The sequence below is a fragment of the Sminthopsis crassicaudata genome, chromosome 2 (genome assembly GCF_048593235.1).
Source record: "Sminthopsis crassicaudata isolate SCR6 chromosome 2, ASM4859323v1, whole genome shotgun sequence".
NCBI classification, from domain to species: domain Eukaryota; kingdom Metazoa; phylum Chordata; class Mammalia; order Dasyuromorphia; family Dasyuridae; genus Sminthopsis; species Sminthopsis crassicaudata.
In genome coordinates this window covers 131,605,105-131,626,493 of record NC_133618.1, presented here as the reverse complement: position 1 = coordinate 131,626,493, position 21,389 = coordinate 131,605,105, and the positions used below count along the sequence as shown (strand labels likewise).

The window sequence follows — 21,389 nt, the reverse complement described above, 5'->3', positions numbered from 1 at the left end:
CTTTGTCTCTTACTGTATCCCCATCATTTAGCATAAATAAATGTTTACGGATTGATTGACGGTCTGAAGGCGGAACTTTGAAGCAGACTCATGGCCAAACACTGGATCCCCTAGGTCACCTGGCTACCCCATTATCATTATTAGTTTTGGTGCAGTATAACTGGGCTACTCTTCCGCCCTTCTTAGGATCCCCGGAGCAAAAGATGCTGTCTTTAGACCACAGGAAGGTAAATTTAGGCCGGCAGTAGTTTGCTTCCTGTTGGAGGTTCTCGGCCTTCTTGGCTTACTTCAATTTCCAGCAGCGTTTCCAAGCCCGCGTACAAATGGCCAAAAAAGAACCAGAGATATTAAAATGGGAAAATAAATAATTCCTCTTCCTCGCCTTCGGGGCCATTTTGAGTCCTCCGACCCACCTCATTTTCAGGGCGCCCTAGAGCAGGTCGGAACTCCTGCGGAGAGAGGTGGATTTGGAGCAGAAGAGGCGGGGCCTGGCTTTGGGCAGGAGAGGATACCTGAGCAAAGGAAGGCGAGCTGGCCTAAGAAATTGGCTCAGGCCTCAAGGGTAAGTCTGGGCTCAGACACCCCAGAAGCCATGTGACCTTGGGCGGCCCACGGCTGCTACACTTGAGGCCCTTTTCTAATTCGTAAACCTGGTCTGGGCGAGGGGAGGGGGGGGGGCAGCCGGGGCTGGGGGAGGTCGCGAGGCCGGACTAGGCCAGGAGGACCTGGCCGGCTCCTTCAGACTTGTTACTTATCGGGGAAAGCCCGGGGCCGGCTGCTGCAGGCCGGGAGCCGCCATTAAGGAGCGTAATTTGTTGATCCAGGCTCTCCTCGCGTCTCAGTGCAGAGAGTGGCGTCGTTTTCTTTATGACCTCGTAAAGTCACAGCCGAGAGGCCGATTTGGAAAACAAACTGCCTCAGGTTGACAGATAATTAGATACAGGGGACGTATTATATGCCTTTGCATATAAATGTGCTCCGAGGCGCGCTGGTTCATCCGAAGTTTAGGTTAAAGGAGCGCCAGGTATTCCTGACAGATCAGGATATATATTTCCGTACAGGCGCGGGCGCGGGGCTGGTTTTATAGCCCTTTCATCCCGCCGCTGACGGAAGTGGGGGCGGGGGCGGGGGCGCCACCCGAGCCGGAGGGGCAGCGGGCCGCTCTGCCCGGCCTCTGCCATTCTCCTTGCTCTTCTGTCCTCCAGGGAAGGGATGCAGGCGGCCACGAGTACCTGGGGGGATGAGAAACGGTCCTGAATCTCTCTTCCTTCCTTCCTTCCTTCCTTCCTTCCTTCCTTCCTTCCTTCCTTCCTTCCTTCCTTCCTTCCTTCCTTCCTTCCTTCCTTCCTTCCTTCCTTCCTTCCTTCCTTCCTTCCTTCCTTCCTTCCTTCCTTCCTTCCTTCCTTCCTTCCTTCCTTCCTTCCCTCCCTCCCTCCCTCCCTCCCTCCCTCCCTCCCTCCTTCCTTCCTTCCTTCCTTCCTTCCTTCCTTCCTTCCTTCCTTCCTTCCTTCCTTCCTTCCTTCCTTCCTTCCTTCCTTCCTTCCTTCCTTCCTTCCCTCCTTCCTTCCTTCCCTCCTTCCTTCCCTCCTTCCTTCCTTCCTTCCTTCCTTCCTTCCCTCCTTCTTTCCTTCCTTCCCTCCTTCCTTCCTTCCCTCCTTCCTTCCTTCCTTCCCTCCTTCCTTCCTTTCTTCCTTCCCTCCTTCCTTCCTTCCCTCCTTCCTTCCTTCCTTCTTCCCTCCATCCCTCCTTCCTTCCTTCCTTCCTTCCTTCCTTCCTTCCTTCCTTCCTTCCTTCCCTCCTTCCCTCCCTCCCTCCCTCCCTTCCTTCCTTCCCTCCTTCCTTCCCTCCTTCCTTCCTTCCCTCCTTCCTTCCCTCCATCCCTCCTTCCTTCCTTCCCTCCCTTCCTTCCTTCCCTCCTTCCTTTCCCTCCATCCCTCCTTCCTTCCTTCCCTCCTTCCTTCCTTCCCTCCTTCCTTCCTTCCCTCCTTCCTTCCTCCCTCCCTTCCTTCCTTCCTTCCTTCCTTCCTTCCTTCCTTCCTTCCTTCCTTCCTTCCTTCCTTCCTTCCTTCCTTCCTTCCCTCCCTCCTTCCTTCCCTCCTTCCTTCCTTCCTTCCTTCCTTCCTTCCTTCCTTCCTTCCTTCCTTCCCTCCTTCCTTCCTTCCTTCCTTCCTTCCTTCTTTCCTTCCTTTCCTTCCTTCCTTCCTCCCTCCTTCCTTCTCTCCTTCCTCCCTCCCTCCTTTCCTCCCTTCCTTCTCTCCTTCCTTCCTTCCCTCCTTCCCTCCCTCCCTCCTTCCTTCCTTTCTTTTTCCTTCCTTCCTTCCTTCCTTCCTTCCTTCCTTCCTTCCTTCCTTCCTTCCTTCCTTCCTTCCTTCCTTCCTTCCTTCCTTCCTTCCTTCCTTCCTTCCTTCCTTCCTTCCTTCCCTCCCTCCCTCCCTCCTCCTTCCCTCCCTCCCTCCCTCCTTCCTTCCTTCCTTCCTCCCTCCCTCCCTTTCTTCCTTCCTTCCTTCCTCCATCCCTCCCTCCCTCCCTCCCTCACCCTCCCTCCCTCCTTCCCTCCCTCCTTCCCTCCTCTCCCTTCCTTTCTTCCTTCCCTCCTTCCCTCCCTCCTTCCCTCCTTCCTTCCTTCTTTCCTTCCTTCCCTCCTTCCTCCCTCCTTCCCTCCTTCCTTCCTTCTTTCCTTCCTTCCTTCCTTCCCTCCTTCCCTCCCTCCTTCCCTCCTTCCTTCCTTCTTTCCTTCCTTCCTTCCTTCCCTCCTTCCCTCCTTCCTTCCTTCTTTCCTTTCTTCCTTCCTTCCTTCCCTCCTTCCCTCCCTCCTTCCCTCCTTCCTTCCTTCTTTCCTTCCTTCCTTCCTTCCCTCCTTCCCTTCCTCCCTTCCTTCCTTCCTTCCCTCCTTCCCTCCCTCCTTCCCTCCTTCCTTCCTTCCTTCCTTCCTTCCTTCCTTCCTTCCTTCCTTCCTTCCTTCCTTCCTTCCTTCCTTCCTTCCTTCTTTCCTTCCTTCCTTCCTTCCCTCTTTCCTTCCTTTCTTTTTCCTTCCTTCCTTTCTTTTTCTTTCTCCTCCCAAGATTATTATCACGCTTACTAACAAATATTATCTTTCATTTTTTAGATGCCAAGAAAAAGATCACATAGAAAACATAAGCGTTAGGATTCAAATCTGAATCCTTGGCTACCAAATCCTAAACTCTTCCCAATGCAATGAAGTGTCTGAGAAACTTACTCATGTCATACTAGGGTATAAAAGCTGTGTACAACTTATTATTCCTTTCAAGAATATTTATATTAAAAAATTTCCTGGAGACAGACGATCTTTACTTAATTAGATGCAGAATTCCAGGAATCAGTGGGAGAGATATTTCTGCTTAGGAGGAGACCTGCTACATTGTATCACATGTATGACAGGCAAGGCCAAGCCCCTGCTGCCCGTGTAGCAAACTTTGTTGCCACATGTCAGCCATCCATCCTTCCTGGTGTAAGTGTTTCTTGGCCCACCTTAGATCATCCCTTTGTCCTTGACACAGGTGTATTTTTTTCCACAGGCCAATTTGAAAGGCTAAGGAGCTAGAAGAGTTGACTTTGGGAAAATGACTTGAGAAGTGCTTTGATTGAGATCTGCTGCTTCTCTGTGTCAGACCATTCAGTGATCTCTGAGAAAGCCTGACACATTAAGAGAAGGAAAAGCAAAAGAAAAAAAAAAAAAAAAAAGAGGAAAAAAGTAAGCCTTATAGACCCAACCCTAAGGCCTATTGAAAGAGATGATATAAATAGAGTTGCTGTCACTTTGATGAATTAAATCCTTCGTTAATTAGGATGCATCGATTTAAGGGTTTTCCAAGCAGATAGTCCTCCCTTCCTTCCTGGCAAGTTGAAGCAAGGAGAGGGAGGTACAAAAGATAGTTTTCTTGGTTCCTGGGCTACTTAATTCTCTCTGTCATTAAGCTTTCACCCTTTATCTTCAGATTTGGGCATCTCCATTTCCCCACCATGTACCTGTGGGCTGTGGCCCAGCTGTGTATTTCGGGGGGGGGGGAAGAGAAAGAGAGAGAGAGAGAAAGAGAGAGAGAGAGAGAGAGAGAGAGAGAGAGAGAGAGAGAGAGAGAGAGAGAGAGAGAGAGAGAGAGAGAGAGAGAGAGAGATAAAGAGAGAGAGAGAGAGAGAGAGAGAGAGATAAGAGAGAGAGAGAGAGAGAGAGAGAGAGAGAGAGAGAGATAAAGAGAGAGAGAGAGAGAGATAAAGAGAGAGAGGAGAGAGAGAGAGAGAGAGAGAGAGAGAGAGAGAGAGAAGAGAAGAGAGAGAGAGAGAGAGAGAGAAGAGAGAAAGAGAGAGAGAAAGAGAGAGAGAGGGGGGGGGATGGAGAGAAAGACACTGAGATAAACAGAAAAAGAGGTTGTGGCCCAGCTGAGGAGGGGAGGAACAGATTGCAAGGAAGCAGTAAAGCTCTGGGCTTTCAAAATAATAGTTCGTGGCAAGAATTGATAACAATTCTTGGCTCAGATTAGTTTGATCCAAAATTATAGAATGTGGGAAGCATGTCAGAGGTCATTAAGTTCAATGTTATTTTTTTATAAATGAGAACACTGAGTCACAGAGAGATTAAGTGAGATTGTGTATTTTGCACAGAGAAGAACTCGGGTTCAAATCCAGGTTTTCTGATTTTATGTTCAATGTTCTTTCCTCTGTTGTCAGGTGTCTGAGGGCCTAATAATAATGACAACAACCAGCATAAAAATAACTAGCTTCATAGAATACTTTAAAGTTTGTAAAGATGCTTAATAGATGCTATCTTATCTGATACTCACAAATAATTCTCTAGGTAGGTATATAGGATTGGATTTCTACTCCAAAAACCTAATTTATTTTATAGACCACATGGAACTTCACTTTAATTCTTCAGTTCAATCCAGAAAACATTTGTTAAATGCTTAATATATACTAAGCACTATGCTGGGTATTAGGATTACAGAAATTAAAAAATGGCACAGTCACTGTCTTCAAAGAGTTTTTATTCTACTGGAGCTGTCCTATGTTCCCTAAATTTCCTCATTCTTCCCTCCCTTCTCTTCCTCCTCTCCCTCTCTCCTTCCCTCTTTCCTTTCTTTTGTTCCTTCTTTCCTTCTGTTCCTTCCTCTCTTCTTTCTTTTTCTCCTCCCTTTGATCCTTCCTTTTTTTCCTCTCCCTCTAGCCACACATAGCCTTAACTATGTATGCTCAGTCCAAAAGAATATAAATTTTGATAGCTAAAATTTCGTGAGATATCTTGGGATTTATGGGCTAGATTTCTTTTTTGAGGACTATACCTTGAACCCAAATTATTCTAACTCTCATTGCTGGCCAATAAGAGGTTCCAGCCCAAACCTCATTAATTCATTTTTTTAGACTCTATGTAAATCTCAAATGATGCTGTTTTGGTCAGAAACCTAAGGGTCTCCCACTCCCAGATTGATTTTTTTTTTTGACTAGGTAAGAAACTATTCTTTGCCTCATCTTACCAAGCCTTAATCACTGAACAGGGTTGCCTCTGACAAACTGAAACCTCCTAAAAAAGTCCAAGGTCTTATTCTATCCAGGGCTTTCTTCACTCATCCTGATTTATATTTTGCCATTGGACCTCTGGAAAAGGAAGTGAGATTGAAGACTTTACACAGCCCTGCCTTACTTAAATCTAATTAATGGTCATCTTTGAGAATAAACGAGGATGGAGTTATATTATATAACCAGATAAGGGTAATATAAGATAGGGGTGGGGCTGAAGGAGAAAACCAGAAAAAGTGCCCCAAGGAAATTGATTCCAGAAAGAATATTTTAGTTGAGTGAATCAGGGAAGACTTTATGGAATAGATAAGGTTTGAAAAACTAAGTTTTGAAGAAAGCTAAGGATTCTGAGGACCACAGGTGAGGGAGGCGTACCTTTCAGGCAAGAAGGGATGACTTGAATAAATATCTGGAGGAGGAAAATAGTATGTCATGTTTGATGGACACTGTGGTCTAATTTAGCTGGACAATAGTATGCTTACAGTATAGATTGGAAGTAGCCTTGTCAAGGCTTTTAAATGCAAGATTAAGGAGTTTATATTATCCCATTAGCAGTAAGGACCAGTAGAGTTTTTTGAGTAGAGAAGTTGAGGTAGCCAATTGCTGGGACTTAAAGGGGATTTCAGATAAAAATTAGGCAAGTCATTTACTTCTAAAAGCATTAAGTCCTCTTGATTTGGTGTATTTAAATTAGAGCTATTGATCTTAAGGAAGGATGTCCAAGGCTAGGAATATGAAGCCAGGGACAACAAAGAAAGGAATGTAAGTCATCACTCCTTCCCTCTTTGCTCATCCCTACCCCCATCCTACCACGAAGCATCAAGAGACATTTCCAAACTAGGATAGCATCTCCTTCCAAATGGGAGGCTGTAGTCTGGCCTCTCCAAAATGTGATGGAAAGTAAAGTGGCAGGGAGGAAAAAAAGGAAGGGAAAGGAAGAAAAGAGAAAAAAAAGAAGGGAAGAGAAGGGAAGAGAAAGGAAGAGAAGGGAAGGGAATGGAAGGGAAAGGAAGAGAAGGGAAAAGATAATTCATGGATATCATCAGTAAAACAGCATAGTGATCTGTTGGTCAAAGCAGGAAGAGTCCCTGAAGATCATGTTGTACAAGGGACTTCTAATTGAGCATGGGTATATTTTTGTAACTTTTGCTACTTAGGAGACTGAAACAGTGGATCTTTTGAGCTCAGAAGTTCTTAACTACAATGTGCGCCATAACAACTTGGTATACCACTCATAGTGAATCTCTATGGTAAAACCCCAGGATCCAGGGTGGGTTGGTCATCAGGCTACTTAAGTAGAAGTGAGTTGGCTCAGATCAGAAGTGGAGCAAGTTAAAGCTCCTGTGTGAAGCACTAGTGGATTTAGGCCCCAGAGTAACCTATATAGTCATTCTAGATGAGATAGAGAGATTCTGTCCTTAAAAAGGAAACAAAGAGATTTTGGGGGCAACAGTGGTGTTGTGTAACACCAAATTCTCAAAAATTTGATTGGGTGAATTTTTTTGGTTCATCAACATTCCATGTATTGGGGATGCAGAAAAGGTCTAGGTAGTTACAGGAAGGAGCAGGATCTTCCTCCAATGCATCTGACTGGTTTCTACCTCTCAATTCAAAAGCCCAAACAAGCTAGTCTGTAAGACTAGTTGGAGGTAGTTGTTTCTAAGATGGAAGGTTTCTGTCTGATGCATATAAGGGAGGGGGGTAAAAGAAAGGGACATAGGACTAAAACAGGTACAATGAGGTACAAAATCCTGTAGGACTGAAGTGGTCTGACATATGATTTATGAAATCAACAAGTCAAATTGTCAAATATTTTATGTACTTATTATAGCTTCAGCATTGCATTAAGTACTGGAAATGCAAATTCACATAAAAAAATTTGTTCATTCTGAGGGTGAAAAACAGCACATAATCGAGAGCTGAAATGAGGAAGATGTGTGTTTGATGGGAAATACAGAGAATCAGGATTAGATTTAAGAAAGGAGTGAAAGTGGTATATGAAGGGAACAGAATATTATTCTATAAAAATGATGAGCGACCTGATTTTAGAAAGGCCTGGAAAGATTTACATGAACTGATGCTGAGTGAAACAAGCAGAACCAGGAATACAATATACACAATAACAGCAAAAATGGGTGATGATCAACTATGAAAGACTTGATTTTCTCAGTGGTTCAGTGATACAAAGTAATCCCAATAGACTTTGAATAGAAAATGCCATCTACATCCAGAAAAAAGAGCTATGGCGATTGAATGTAAATCAGTCCAAGCTATGTTCACTTCTTTTTTGTTTTTTGTTTTTCTCTTCCATAGTTTTTCCCTTTTGTTCTGATTTTTCTCTCCCAACATGATTCACAAAACAAAATATATTAAAAATAAAAAAATAATTTAAAAAGAAAAGAGTGAAGGAATAAACTTGGGCATTTTTTTTTTTTTTCAAAATGAAGACTTTGGGAGGAAGCCAACAATTGGATGAAGGAGCCATGAGGGAGAGGGATCTTCCAGAGTGAGAAGACTGTTGCAACATGGAAGAAAAATCTGGAAGAAAAGTCATTTTGCCCCATTGACTTTATCTCAAGAACTGTAGTACTAGGTATTCTAAGAAGCAATGAGACTGATACGTGACATTGGCCATTGCTCCCCCCAAAAATTTATTTTGGCAGATGTGTGAAGGATTTATTGGAGAAAGGAAAAAGTAGAAGCAGGGAGATCTAGGAGGGTACTGTAATAGTGCAGGTGAGGTGATGAGAACCTGAAATAAGGTGACTGCCATGTAAATGAACAAATGTAAAAGATGTTTAAATTGAATTGAAAAAACTTTAGAACTTGTTGGATATCCATAGAGTTTTGATGAGGATAAAGTCAAGGATGGAGTTGAAAACATGAGTTAACTAGAATAATGGTACCTATAACAGAAAGTTTGAGATAAAAGAAAGTGTACATAGTAGACATTTGATGTGTTAAATTGAATTGAATTGTTCTGGGAAGCTGATAGTAAGCTCATCATTCATCATATCAAGGATTTAGTATCATTCTTCGCTGACTTGGCAAGTATAAATAATTTTTAAATGTTTTAGACGACAGTTCCATTACATTTATTAGTCATCATTGTGTTCCAAGAAGTTTATGAGATTATGCTAAGGAATAATTATGATGTTTCTGGGAGTCTCTGGGATAGCTACAATGTGGTCTCTGGGGAAAGAACATTCAACTGCTCCAGGGAATGATGGAAGGGAAATCATGGCTAGTGCTTGAGTCATAGTAAATGTTTAACTGATGCTTCTATCTTTCTATTGATCTATGTCTCTATCTTTAGATCATTTTAAGGAAGAAGTCAGTGGCAGTTTCCCTTCTTCAAAAGCCTACAATGGTCTAATGCAGAAGCTAGCTCCAGAGGATGTAGAATCAGTTATTCATGATTACTTCCTGATCATCTCCTTGCCATGGCCTTAATTCTCCAGCCATTTTCACTTGCAACAGAAGTTTGGATTGCGTCTCTGGGGTCACTCACTGCTTCTGTAGATGATGTTTTGATTTGTTGCCCCAGCTCCGCAGCATCCCTTTATGTGTTTTCTTTTTCCATTAGAATTTAAACTCCTTGAGGGCAGGCTTCCTTGAATATCTTATTTGCTTATACTTGTATTGCCAGTGCTTAGCCAAATGCCTGAAATATAGTAAAGGTTTAACAAATGCATGCTCTATCTATCTATCTATCTATCTATCTATCTATCTATCTATCTATCTGTCTGTCTGTCTGTCTGTCTGTCTTTCTGTCTGTCTGTCTATCTATCTATCTATCTATCTATCTATCTATCTATCTATCTATCTATCTATCTATCTATCTGTCTGTCTGTCTATCCATCTTCCTGCCTATGTATGTATCTATCTGTCTGTCTGTCTATCCATCCATCCATCCATCTAGTCAGTGGGAGGACCACAGCAATCCAGATTCACAGAATACCAGAGTTGGAGGGGACCTCAGAGGTCCAACCCCAGCCTCCCTGAGCAGTAATTTTTCTGCAACAGCCACAACAAATGGTCAGCTTGCCTTTGTTTGAAGACCTTCACTGATAGGGAATGCATTCCTTCCTAAGGCAGCCATTCTCCTTTCAGGTAGCGCTAATTGTTAGAAAGTTTTTCCCCTTATAGGAAACCAAAGTAGGCTTCCCCCTCCCTTTCTTCCCCCCTCAGTTCTGCCCTCAGAGGATACAAGGGACAAGGAGACAAGAGAAGATGAAGAGGAAGAGAGGAGTGAGGAGAGTAAAGGGAGGAGAGGAGGGTGAGGGAGCCAGAGGAGGGGAGAGCAGGGGAGAAAGTGCTGTGCTGTGTGGATTATTGTGTGTTTGTCATCTGGAATGGTGTAAGCTGTAGGTACAGCATCTCCTGTTCATGATTTATGGTCCCTGTCAGGCAGTGCCAGCGCTTTGTCTGCTGTAGCGTGGAGGATGAATGCATTGCTGTCATCCTGGCCAGGCCAGCCTTTCTCTCTCTCTGCTCCGTACGCTCGCTACCCATTTCACGCCAGTGAACATAAACAATCTTTTGTAAACCTGACAGTCACACTTGCTTCTTTGGAAACATAAAGCAGAAATGTATGACTCGGCTTTCATTACCCAATTTCCTACGCTATATAAAAACACTCAGGAAAGACATGTAAGTGGTCACCAAACCTGGGAAATGGAAGTGTCCAAGAGGAAGAAAGGAGGAGGGTGGGGGTGGAAGGATTGAGGGGCCGGTGAGGAGAAGAAATGATGTGTCTAACCCCACCACATCCTTCCCAGAAAATGTTGGCTGATAAACTGGGCCATCCAGACACATAATTATATTACATTTCTGAATAATAGACATTTCCTGCCTGAAGTGTTGCACTTTTTCCCCCTTCCCTTTAACCCAGAGTTCAATCATGAAATAGTCTTGAGATCAAAGCCTGGCTGATAATGTTCCTTTGTTGTTGTTGTTGTTGTTTTTTTTTTTTCTTCCTCCTCCTTTCCCTCTCTCTTGCTCCCTCTCTCCATCCCTCTCTCTTTTCTTCTCTCCCCCTCCCACTCTCTCTTTCTCTTTCTGTTTTTCTGTCTCTATCAGTCTCTCTTTTGTTCTTCTCCTCCCACTGTCCCCTCTAGAAACTGTACTATATCCAATGTCTGACCTCTCTTTTTAAAAAAGTCATTGTCTTCATTATCATTTATGTTCCAGAAGGTTAGAAGATTCAGGTGAAAAATCCACAGTACATTTTGAATGTCCTTGAGCCCAATAGCCATGGAACAGCCAGTAAAAAAAAAAAAAAAAAAAAAAAAAAAAGCAAAATCAAAACAAAACAAAAAAACTCCAACCCCTCCCCCCCCAAAAAAAACAAACCAAAAAAAATTACTCACCAAAGAAAGTTTAAGAGATTAGAAATTAGGGAAACAGTCTACTTACTGAGCCTCTAATTTTTATTTTCTGCTCTTGAAGATACCAAGATACCTTACCCATTATGTTTCTTTCTTGACAGGATCTTGTTTGTCTCCGCTGAGGGTACATGCACACCAGAGACACAAAATAGGTGCAATCTTCATTCCTGCAATTTTTCTATATTTAGCCATAGGATTTAGATCACACTGGATTGAAATTCTTCAGCTTTAGGTTGAAATCTGGACAAAAAAATCAATAGGCCCAGGGTTTTTTGGTGGAACTTCAATTGATTGTGTGTCGTTGGTAGGATTGGGAAGAATATCATTATAGTTATTTTTTCCATTGAATAACTCAAACTATATTTTCATTTTATTTTAATACTTAAAGTGGATATCCCAAAAGTCTATGAACTAAATTATAAAGTTCATTTGCATATTTCTGCCTGGACTCAGCCAAATAATTTTCTGCATAGTGCTGAGCAAGTCATTGACTTGTAGATACTTATGTTTAAATGGAGGGGAAAGTGCAATTTGTATCTGTTGGGCTATTGAAGATGACTAGTTAATTTAACAGGTACTAATCTACGGTTACCATAAGTTGTAGAGCAGTTGTGGGGGCATGTAGAAGTTTAATATGTGGATCTACATTCTGAAGAAGCTCACAGTTTATTTGAAGAGAACTTTTTGAATGGCTGGAGAGATTGATCTGCTATTTCATTGACACTGTGAATTCTATGTTAGGAAACATCTTTCACCAATCTCAATCAAATGCTTTTTTAATATAGAAGCTCAATTAAAGGAAGGGACCTCAAAATAGAGGAATCATCTAGGTTAAGTTCTACAATTTATAGCCTCAGAGGGATGCATGAGGCCTTGATTGGTTTAATGACTTACTCAAGCTCACTGAGTCAATATGTGTCAATGGCGGGTCTTGAACCCAGGTTAGCCCTTCTACATGATGTACCATGTACATTTGCTCTCATAGCCAATAAATTAAGTATATATAAAATTATATATTATATGTATGTCATGTATAACATTAAATTATGTATATTAAATTTTATATATTTAATATATGTAAAAATTAATGAGTGTCATGAAATAGGCATGGCATTCCCCTCTTTCAGTCATCTTGAAAAAAAAATCACCACATCCATGAAACAGTCTAAATCACTTTCCCTAACTTGTAGCAGTTAGGGGTCAGAGGACTTAGTGTTGACAGGGACCTTAGAGATCATATAATCTAACCTCATTTTATAGATTTGGAAACTGACCCAAATTTCCATCCTTGAAGCTTTGTCTGTGGTCATATAGAGTAAAGAGCAGAACTGGATACTAAATCCAGGTTATTTTTTGTTTTTTTAAAATTCCACATCCAGCATTTTTCCATTTTCCCCCTCGATGTCTCTACTCATTTGATAATTTATCATATACTATTTTGTGACATCTCTTACATGGTTGTCTTGTGTTGCTGTTTAAGGTTTAATGTGTTCATGTCTTATCTTTTCGACTAGATTATAAATTTCTTGTAGGTAGGAATGGTGACATACTGCTTTGGAGCCTTGCACATAAGGGAGATCCAATACACCTGTTGATTAAAAGCCAAATATTGAAAACTATAACCTTTATTCTTTAAGAAAACCCATGCTTTCCCTCATTGTAACATGCTACTTTGGGTCTCTCTTGCACAGTAAACTATCTTTCCTCCTCTTGCCCCTGGCTGGTACCATGCAACCACAACCCTAGAAAACAAGACTTGAGCGCTTTCTAGGCCTATGGTGTTTAAGGACATAAAGAGGAAATTCATGAAGGCTCTTAACAGGGATATACAGACTCTGATTTCTTCAGTGCCGGAGGAACCTTCCCTCTGTTATTGTTAGGCGGGTATGCTGGGCAAATAAACTAAACCGGATGAATTTAATACCTGCCAGGCAGCAGAACAAATGTAGTTGATCTTGCTGATACTATATAAAAGGCAGACGAGTGGATCCAGTTTAGTCCTATGGTGATTTATAAACATTTTTCCTTTCTAGTTAATTTTGACTGGAAAGGTCTTTCCTTTGCTCTAAGGGGAAAGATACTCCCTTAAACAAGTCCTCCCTTCCCTGGTCCTTAGAAAGGTCTTAGGAGGTAGGGTTTTTGTTTTTGTTTTTGTTTTTGTTTGTATTGGTAAGTTATGGAAAAGGAATGTGCATGCTGCAGGGAGGCAGGCATTTGATGCTTTAAGACAAGTCAGTAAATAATAATTGGAACTTAGTCCAAGGGGTTTTGAGAAATCATGATCATAGATGACTTTTATATAGTACTTGGCAGTTTCACTTGACAATATCTGACAATCACCTTTAGCCATTTGAGCCTCATAATAACCCAATGAGGTAGGAAGTGAAAATATTATTTTACCAACTTTACATATGAGGAAACTGAGGCATACAGAAACCATACCACTACACACTAGAAAAATCAATACATTCAGCTTTGAGATTTGTCCCTGTATGATCTTTTCTGATGGCTGAGTAAGCAAGTGTAAATTCATCTTAGCTAATGACACCTAACTGGTCCCAGGCCATGCTTTACAATCCTATCCAGTCATCTACCTAATAGGGGCATCTTGTCATTTGCTTAGTTGCTTTATATATTTCTTTGCCCTCTTCCATCTCTTGCTCTTGTCCACAGAACAATAAGATCAGTTATTACCATTTCTACAGAAAGGGTAGCAAGCTAAATCAACAAGCATTTATAAAAAAACTCACTTTGTACCAGCTACTGTGCCATCTACTGTGCAAAGTCCTGGAAATACAGATTCACTGTCCACCATCCTTGTGACTGCCCATGACAGGGCTTCTTAACCTGGGGTCCAAGGGAATTGTAGGTGGATTTCAAGGCGTTGATGAATTTAGAGGAGAAAAAAACATTCAGGTATTTTTATTAATTTCTATCTGAAATCTAGCATTTCATTCAGTCCTGAATGTAGACAACAGATATGATTCTGAGAAGGCATACATTGTTGTTAGTCTTTCATTTTTTGAAGAGGATCAATAACATCATGGGCGATGATTTCTGCATGAATTGAATTTAAATGAGACAGAGTGCTCAAAGTCCCAGTCTCACTCTCTCTTCAGAGACATTGAGATCCAGTGGTGGGACAGTGGCCTAGGATGCTGTGAATGATCATGGTGTCTCCGTTTCTGACCAGATCTGAGTGCTCCAAGCTCTTGCTTTAGCCACCTTCATGGCAGTTGAAACAAATTGTGTTTACCTGCCTATTCCCTCAGGAAAAGTCATGGTTGGGGTTGACATTCCCCTAACTCCAGGTAGGCCTCTTGGTTACCCCCAACTTGGTCGAGTTCATCTCCTGAGAGATGGCCACTTGCATGCTGTAGCTTCTTAGAGCCATGGGTACCAAGTAGACACTAAAGTGGGAAGAACATCCCTGAAAATGGTTCAGCCAGCCCTACTCCCTGAATACTGCATGTAGCCCAAGGAGGACATAACACTCACACGAAGGTTAATAACCTCTGATCTGGTGGTCATCATACTTTGTGGACTCATGGGCCCTTTATATCTTAAACACTACTGAGAACCATGAAGAGCTTTTGTTGATGTCAGCCAATAAGCATTTATTAAACACCTACTCTGTGCTAAACATAGTGCTAACTGCTGAAAATAGCCAAGAAAGGCAAAAGATTGTTTCTCCTCTCAAGGAGCTTATAGTCCAATGGGGAAGACAGCATAGCATGCAAACAACTCTGTGCAAACCAGACGTATGGGATAAATTGGAAACAGAGGGAAGGCTCTGGCTTTGAGGGGGATCAGGGAAAACTTGTTGGTGAAGGTGGGATTTTGTCTGGAACTTGAAGAAAGCCAGGGATACAGCCCATACTTTTGAATTATAGCTATTGATATTTATACTATTAAAAATTAAAAGTTTTAGTATTATTATAAAAATAGTTTTGACCTTTTGGAGAGCCTGAAAGCAAATGAATAACAAACCTTACTTAGAGAACTGTTGCTCTGGCTTAATATAAAACCATCCTATCCAGGCCACCATTCCCTCTCCTATATGTATTATATTCCTTTTATTTGAAACCAAGGACACACAGTTGTGTGCTGTTTTCCCAGAGTCCAAGAGTATAGTGACTGTCATTTAGCAGGTACTTTAGAAATATGTGTGAATTGATTGATTGAATCGAGGGAGAAGTAATTGTGTCAATGCCTGCAAGAGGTGAGCTCTGGACTTGAACTCACATCTTCTGACCCCGAGTCTAATACTTTCCTTAGAATATCTTTTTATATTCTTAAGCCACAGTGTGAAGAAGCAGACTACTATATTGTCATGAGGCAATATTATTATAAGGAAGAGACCCAGGGCTTTGGTCCAAGGTTAGTGAATTGTAATTTTTTTGGCTCCAGCTTAGTTCAGCCTCAGTTTAGTCAAGAGTCTAATGAGCCTTGGCCTGTATATTTTGTTTTTTCTCTTTCTGGGATTCCACACAAAATGGTATTTTTGGTCTTTTCCAGCTGTAGCATTTTATATATATTGTATTTATGTCAATTTTATTTATTTATATTAATTATTTTATATCAGTACATATTATAATATATTGCATATATATTATATTTTTGAGGCATGTATGTGGCTTTAAGACTTTTTTTTAGCCCCTTTAAAATATCCATCTGATTGTTACACGGTTGCCTGATGAAGCAATGTGAAGCAGTAGAGTCTAGCAATCACTAGACTTGGGTTCAATTCCTGGCTCAATTACTTCTTTCCTTTGTCTGCACTTCTGTTTCCTCATGTGTAAAACGAGGCTAGTCAATGAGATGACTTCTAAATCTAGCTCTACATCTAGACTTCTAAGGGAAAATTTCCTATTTTCCTTCTGTGTAATCAACCTTCTTGGATATTAAGTGTAAAGAAAAACTTACCTTGATCTAATTCCCTGAAATAATTAGTAAAAGTAGGAAGTGATCAATGATATGTATCCCTCAGGGAATAGAGGGAGAACCACTATAGTGATGGCCTTATGGTATCTCCAGTGTCCTGGGGTCTCTATCCCTCAAAACCCCCACTTCCTTTCCAAGCCAAGAATGCCATTTGCCTGGACATGGCTTATGTTGCTTGCCCCATGTGAAAAAATTTCTAGTTATGCATAGTTCATATAAAAGCACAGAATTTGGAAACACAGGAATTAGTTTGAATCTGTTGCTTGTGCCCCCATTAATTAATCAATTCATCTCATTTGGCCCCAGTTTCTTCACAATTTAAGTTAGATGTGATAGGCTAGAGCAGGGATTCTTTTTTTTTTTTTTTTATATATATATATATATTTTATAATATTATCCCTTGTATTCATTTTTCCAAATTACCCCCCCTCCCTCTATTCCCTCCCCCCGACGACAGGCAATACCATACATTTTACATGTGTTACAATATAGTCTAGGTACAATACATGTGTGTGAATATCATTTTCTTGTTGCACAATAAACATTAGAATCAGCAGGTACATGTAACCTGGGCAGACAGATATTAGTGCTAACAATTTACATTCCCCTCCCAGTGTTTCTTCTCTGTCCATCATTGATCAACTGGAAGTGAGTTGGATCTTCTTTATGTTGAAGATTTCCACTTCCATCAGAATACATCCTCATACAGTATTGTTGTTGAAGTGTACAGTGATCTTCTGGTTCAGAGCAGGGATTCTTAAAAATGGTTTTGTTCCATGCACCCTTTTGGCAGTCTGGTGAAGACTATGGTCCTTTTAAGAATAATGTTTTTAAATGTATAAAATAAGATATATAGAATTACAGAGCAAACCAATTTTATTGAAACATGCTATCAAAATAACAACAATAATAACAAAAACGATAAGTAACTCCTGATCTAGAGACTCTCCATTATTTCTTCTAGTTCCAAATTCTAGGAAACTGGCAAATGTAGGCACAGATAGTTCTATTATAACTGAATTAAAGAAGACTCCAGGGCAAAAATTTTTCAGGGGCCTCTTATGTCTTTGAAAGAAGGTACGCAATGCTCTTGAGGGCCCCAGGAGAGCCCTTGAACTGTGTCTGAGAGGCAGAAGCATCAGTCCTCCTCATGAGATTTCATTTCAGTGTTAATGAAACCAAGAAACTAGGAAAGTGTATTTTTTTCTCTAAAAAAATTCACCTCAGCCTTTTCCTCATCCTGAACATATTTTTCTGGTGAAAATCACTGTTTTTAATTAAGGATTCAATAGTTTTCCTTTTTTTCCTTCTTGAAGACTGCCCCTACCTTGTCTCCCAACAATTCCCTCCTTCTTCCCGGCTTTTCCCCTCTTCTTCATTCCGTCTCCTCTTCCCTCAGTCTTTCTTTCTCCCAGGTCTATCATAAAAAGAAAACTTTGGAAACAAAAGCTGGCTCTGTGGCAGCCTTAATGTCCAATGTTTGCTATAGTGATGATGGAAATATTTCACTGACAGATCCCTGGAGATGATGAACAGAGCATTGGCTTTGAGGAACTGGGCTTGAGGTCTGGTTCTTCCACTTACTTCACTTTAGGGAAGTCATATGTTCAGAGAATGTAGAATAGAGACTTCGGACATCGTCCAGCCCAACATCCTGCTTTTTTGTAGGAGGAGAAATTAAGCCCCAGAAAGATGTTGTGATCTGACCTTGGGAAACTAAGGAGAGATGAGATGAAGTGATTTGCTCAGTGTCAGACAGCTTTTTAGTATCTGAAGCAGGATTTAAGTCCCATTTTTTTCCAAAAAGTTAACCTCAAACCCCTCAATTTATACTTGCCCAGCCTGTAAAGTGGGAATAATACCTGTATTGTCTGCTGCAGAGAATTATTGTGAGGATTAGATTAAACAGCATATAAAGTGCTCTATCAACTGTTAAGGTGCCATAAGAGGATAATGATATCCCCCTACCTTATAGAGTTATGAAGATCAAATAAAATAATAAAAGCAAAACCATTTGCTAATATATGTAATTTGATAATATATGTAAAACCATAAAGCATTATATAAATTATATAGCCTATATTAATTCTACTTTATTTTATTATAGCACAATGACATTTCAATGCAAAAAATAATGAATTCTATTCTTTTTGAATTTTCTGTCTACTGTTGAGATCATTGCAGGGGATTTGTATTAATTATCCATATACCTTATATGCCTTTTTGTCCCTAAAGGTTGGGAGAGAGATAGGGTACTAGTGGTTTAGCTAGTATTCCTGTGAAAACACTGGTGTGATGGAGCTTGAGGTTTAGCCAGGCAAGGCTGAGAATGCCTCATTGGCTGAGGTTTGACAGGGTTTATATAAAGTGGAATTTCTTAAATCTTTTATACTTGTGACCCCTCTTTACCTGAGAAATTTTACTTACTAGGTAAGTAGATGTATAATTAAACATTTACTATTAATAAATTATGATTTTGTGATTACACATTCAGTTACAAGACCCCATATAGGGTTGTGAACCATAGTTCACAACATAGTAAGAAGTTGGGGTATTAAGGACCCGCTGGTGGTTCCAAACACTGCTGCAAAAGTGTATCAGGGAGGATCAGAGAAGATATCCCCATATGACCCTCTCTCTGAGATCTAGATTAGGAATGAGGGACCCCTTGAAAACTCCAGCAAGAGAGTTAAACCTGGTGTCATCAAAATTTAGGCGGCTTAGACTACTGGATTTAGAATCAGGGAGACTCATCTTCAATTCTGGCCTCAGATACTGACTAGCTATGTGACCCTAGGAAAGTCACTTAATCCTTCTTGCCTCAGTTTCCTCATCTGTAAAATAATCTGGAGAAGGAAATGGCAAACCAACAACAGCATCTTTGCCAGGAAAATCCCAAATGGAGTCTCCCAAAAGTCAGATACAACTAAACATCAGCATTTTAGTAAACCAGAAGTTCTCCAGTTTATCCTGGACTGATATCAATTTTCTTTAGTCCTTAGAGCATGCTTGTCCCTTGCTATTGAGTTATGTTTTTGCTCTTGCATGTACCTGTTGCTTTCATAGATACAGATATCTCCAGGTGGGGAACTCTATCTCTCTGCAGGTCAGCACTACTTTATGGATATTGAGAGTGTTAGAGAGAACATTTGAACTCAGATATCTTGGTATTGCTGGTGTTTAGGAATATCATAGAGATGGAAACCTGTAAATTTGTGAATAAATTTTACTTTAAGAACCCCTCTGCATACCTGGTTCAGACTATGTATAGCACAAGCATAGAGGCAATAAAAAAGCTGGGACTTGGAACTGTTGGGTATATATTACCCTTCTGCCTCAATTGGGGTTTGGAAAACTAGGTATGAATAAATTCTAGGGGCAGCTTGGGCAAATGTTTCCCCAGGGGTTCTTAGCCTGTGACCCACTAATCCTATGGGTTGTTTATATGGATGTCCAAATTTATGTGAATTCGTTTCTGAGAATTAATAAACTTTTGAGCTCTCTCAACTTCAGTTTCTTCACTTATAAATTGAGGGAGTTGGCAGAAATTCTTAATATTTTTTAAATGCTGTGGACTCAGACCTTGGCATAGTTTTAAAGCTTATGGACTTCTCAGAATAATATTTATTGCCTACATTCATGATTGAAGGAAATGCATGATTTCTGTTAGATGTTAGTGAAAATAAAAAACAATTTTTTTCTCATCAAAGTTCACAGATACCTTGAAATCTAATCCTTGAATATAAGAGGCCTGGCATTAGATGATCTCTGTGATTTCTCCTATTTCTAATTCTTATAATTCTAAATCTTTTGAAACTCAGGAGAGAAGTCTCAGCCATTTCTTTTGGGCTTGGAGAATTCAGGAAAAACCTCTTAACAATTAGAGCTCCAAAAGTGGAATAACCTTCCTGGAGAGATGATGGATTCTCCCTCCTTGGAAGTTTTGGAGTAGATGTTAGATGAACTCTTGATAGTATGTTGTAAAGTGGGGATTCTTAAGTCTTCCACCAACTGATGGTTACATAAAAGACCATGACAAATAGTGAAACATTTAGAGCAACTAGAATTAGAAAAGTTAAAACAAATTAAAATATGCCAGAAAATACAAGAATATGCCTTTTATCTGAGAGCTAGAAGAAATTTCAGCTAAAACCATCAAGAGAGAAGGCCCAATTTCACTTAAGGAAAAATTCCCTTCCAGTCTCTAAGGAGATAAAGTAGAAATCAAGAGCATGTTGAAGAGCTACCTTCCCTTAAATGTCTGAAGCTTCTAAAGTATTTCTATTTATCTATGATGAAGACTCAAGAACAACATGTGTCTCTCTTCCATGAAGCTCTGACCTATCTCTGTTCCTTATATGTTGCACAATCAACTTTTCCTTCCTCATAAGCAGTAGCATGCAAAATATGTATTGGAAATCCAACAAGTACTTAGAGGAAGGATTGTAGACTCAGCATGAATTTAGAGGAGAAATAAGTTTCTTTTCTTCCTCTCCTTAATCCAATTATTCTGATACTATTTGTTAAAGAAACCTTTTCCAGAAAGAGGGAGGAGATGGTTCCATTGTCCTTTCTTAGAAGATGTGACCACATCTGGAGAATTGTGTTCAGTTCTGGGCACCACACTTTGGGAAGAATTTCAACAATATGGAAATAGACAGATGAAAAATGTCATTGTACCCTGCTTGTCAGCAAGTCAGTCTTCTACATTTTACACCACAATGGTGGAGGGCGGGGACAGTGTGTGTGTGTGTGTGTGTGCGTGTGTATGTGTAAGACAGACAGAGACAGAGAGAGAGAAACAGAAATCAGAGAGAGACAGAGATAGAGAGAGGCAGAGAGACAAATGGAGAGACAAAGAGAGAGAAAGAGAAAAGAAACATAGAAGAGGGAGGGAAAGAGAGAGAGAGAAGAGATACAGAAGAGATAGAGACAGGAGAGAGAGAGAGAGACAGGGAGAGAGAGAGAGAGAGAGAGAGAGAGAGAGAGAGAGAGAGAGAGAGAGAGAGAGAGAGAGAGAGAGAGAGAGAGAGAGGTACAGAGGCATAAAAAGAGAAATAGAAACCAAGAGACAGAGAGAGATGGAAAGATACAGAGACAGAAATATATATATATTTTTAATTTCTCTATCCTGTTATCCTCTCCTGCAACTGAGCAAGATTAACAAAAAATTTCATTTGCTCACCTACACAGTCTGCAAGACCAAATTTTTCCATTAGCCACATCCAAGATGTTTGTCTCTAAGTATTTTAAGTTCATCATTTTTCTGTCAGAAGGTATGTAGAATTTTTTGTCTTCATTCCTTTGCACATGTAGTTTATCATTGTGTTTATCTGAGTCTTTTAAACTTATTTTTTCTATAATTTTATTATTATTAATTAATTATTCTCTTGTTTTGATAATTTCACTCTGAATCAGTTCATACAGTTTTTTCCTTTTCCTCTGAAATTATGCATTTCATCTTTTTTGTGGCATATTAATATCCTGCAGAGGAGGGCAGCCTCTTAGTTTTTAATTTTTGACTAC

At 40.5% G+C, this 21,389-nt stretch overlaps 1 long non-coding RNA gene across 1 annotated transcript; it reads left to right on the top strand.

Moving 5' to 3' along the window:
• The first annotated feature begins 504 nt into the window (after nt 1-504).
• LOC141553271 (uncharacterized) lies at nt 505-10,389 on the top strand. Its single transcript, XR_012485361.1, has 3 exons — nt 505-562; nt 3,537-3,712; nt 8,846-10,389. It is a non-coding gene; the product is annotated as an uncharacterized LOC141553271 (long non-coding RNA).
• Nucleotides 10,390-21,389: the final 11,000 nt, after the last annotated feature.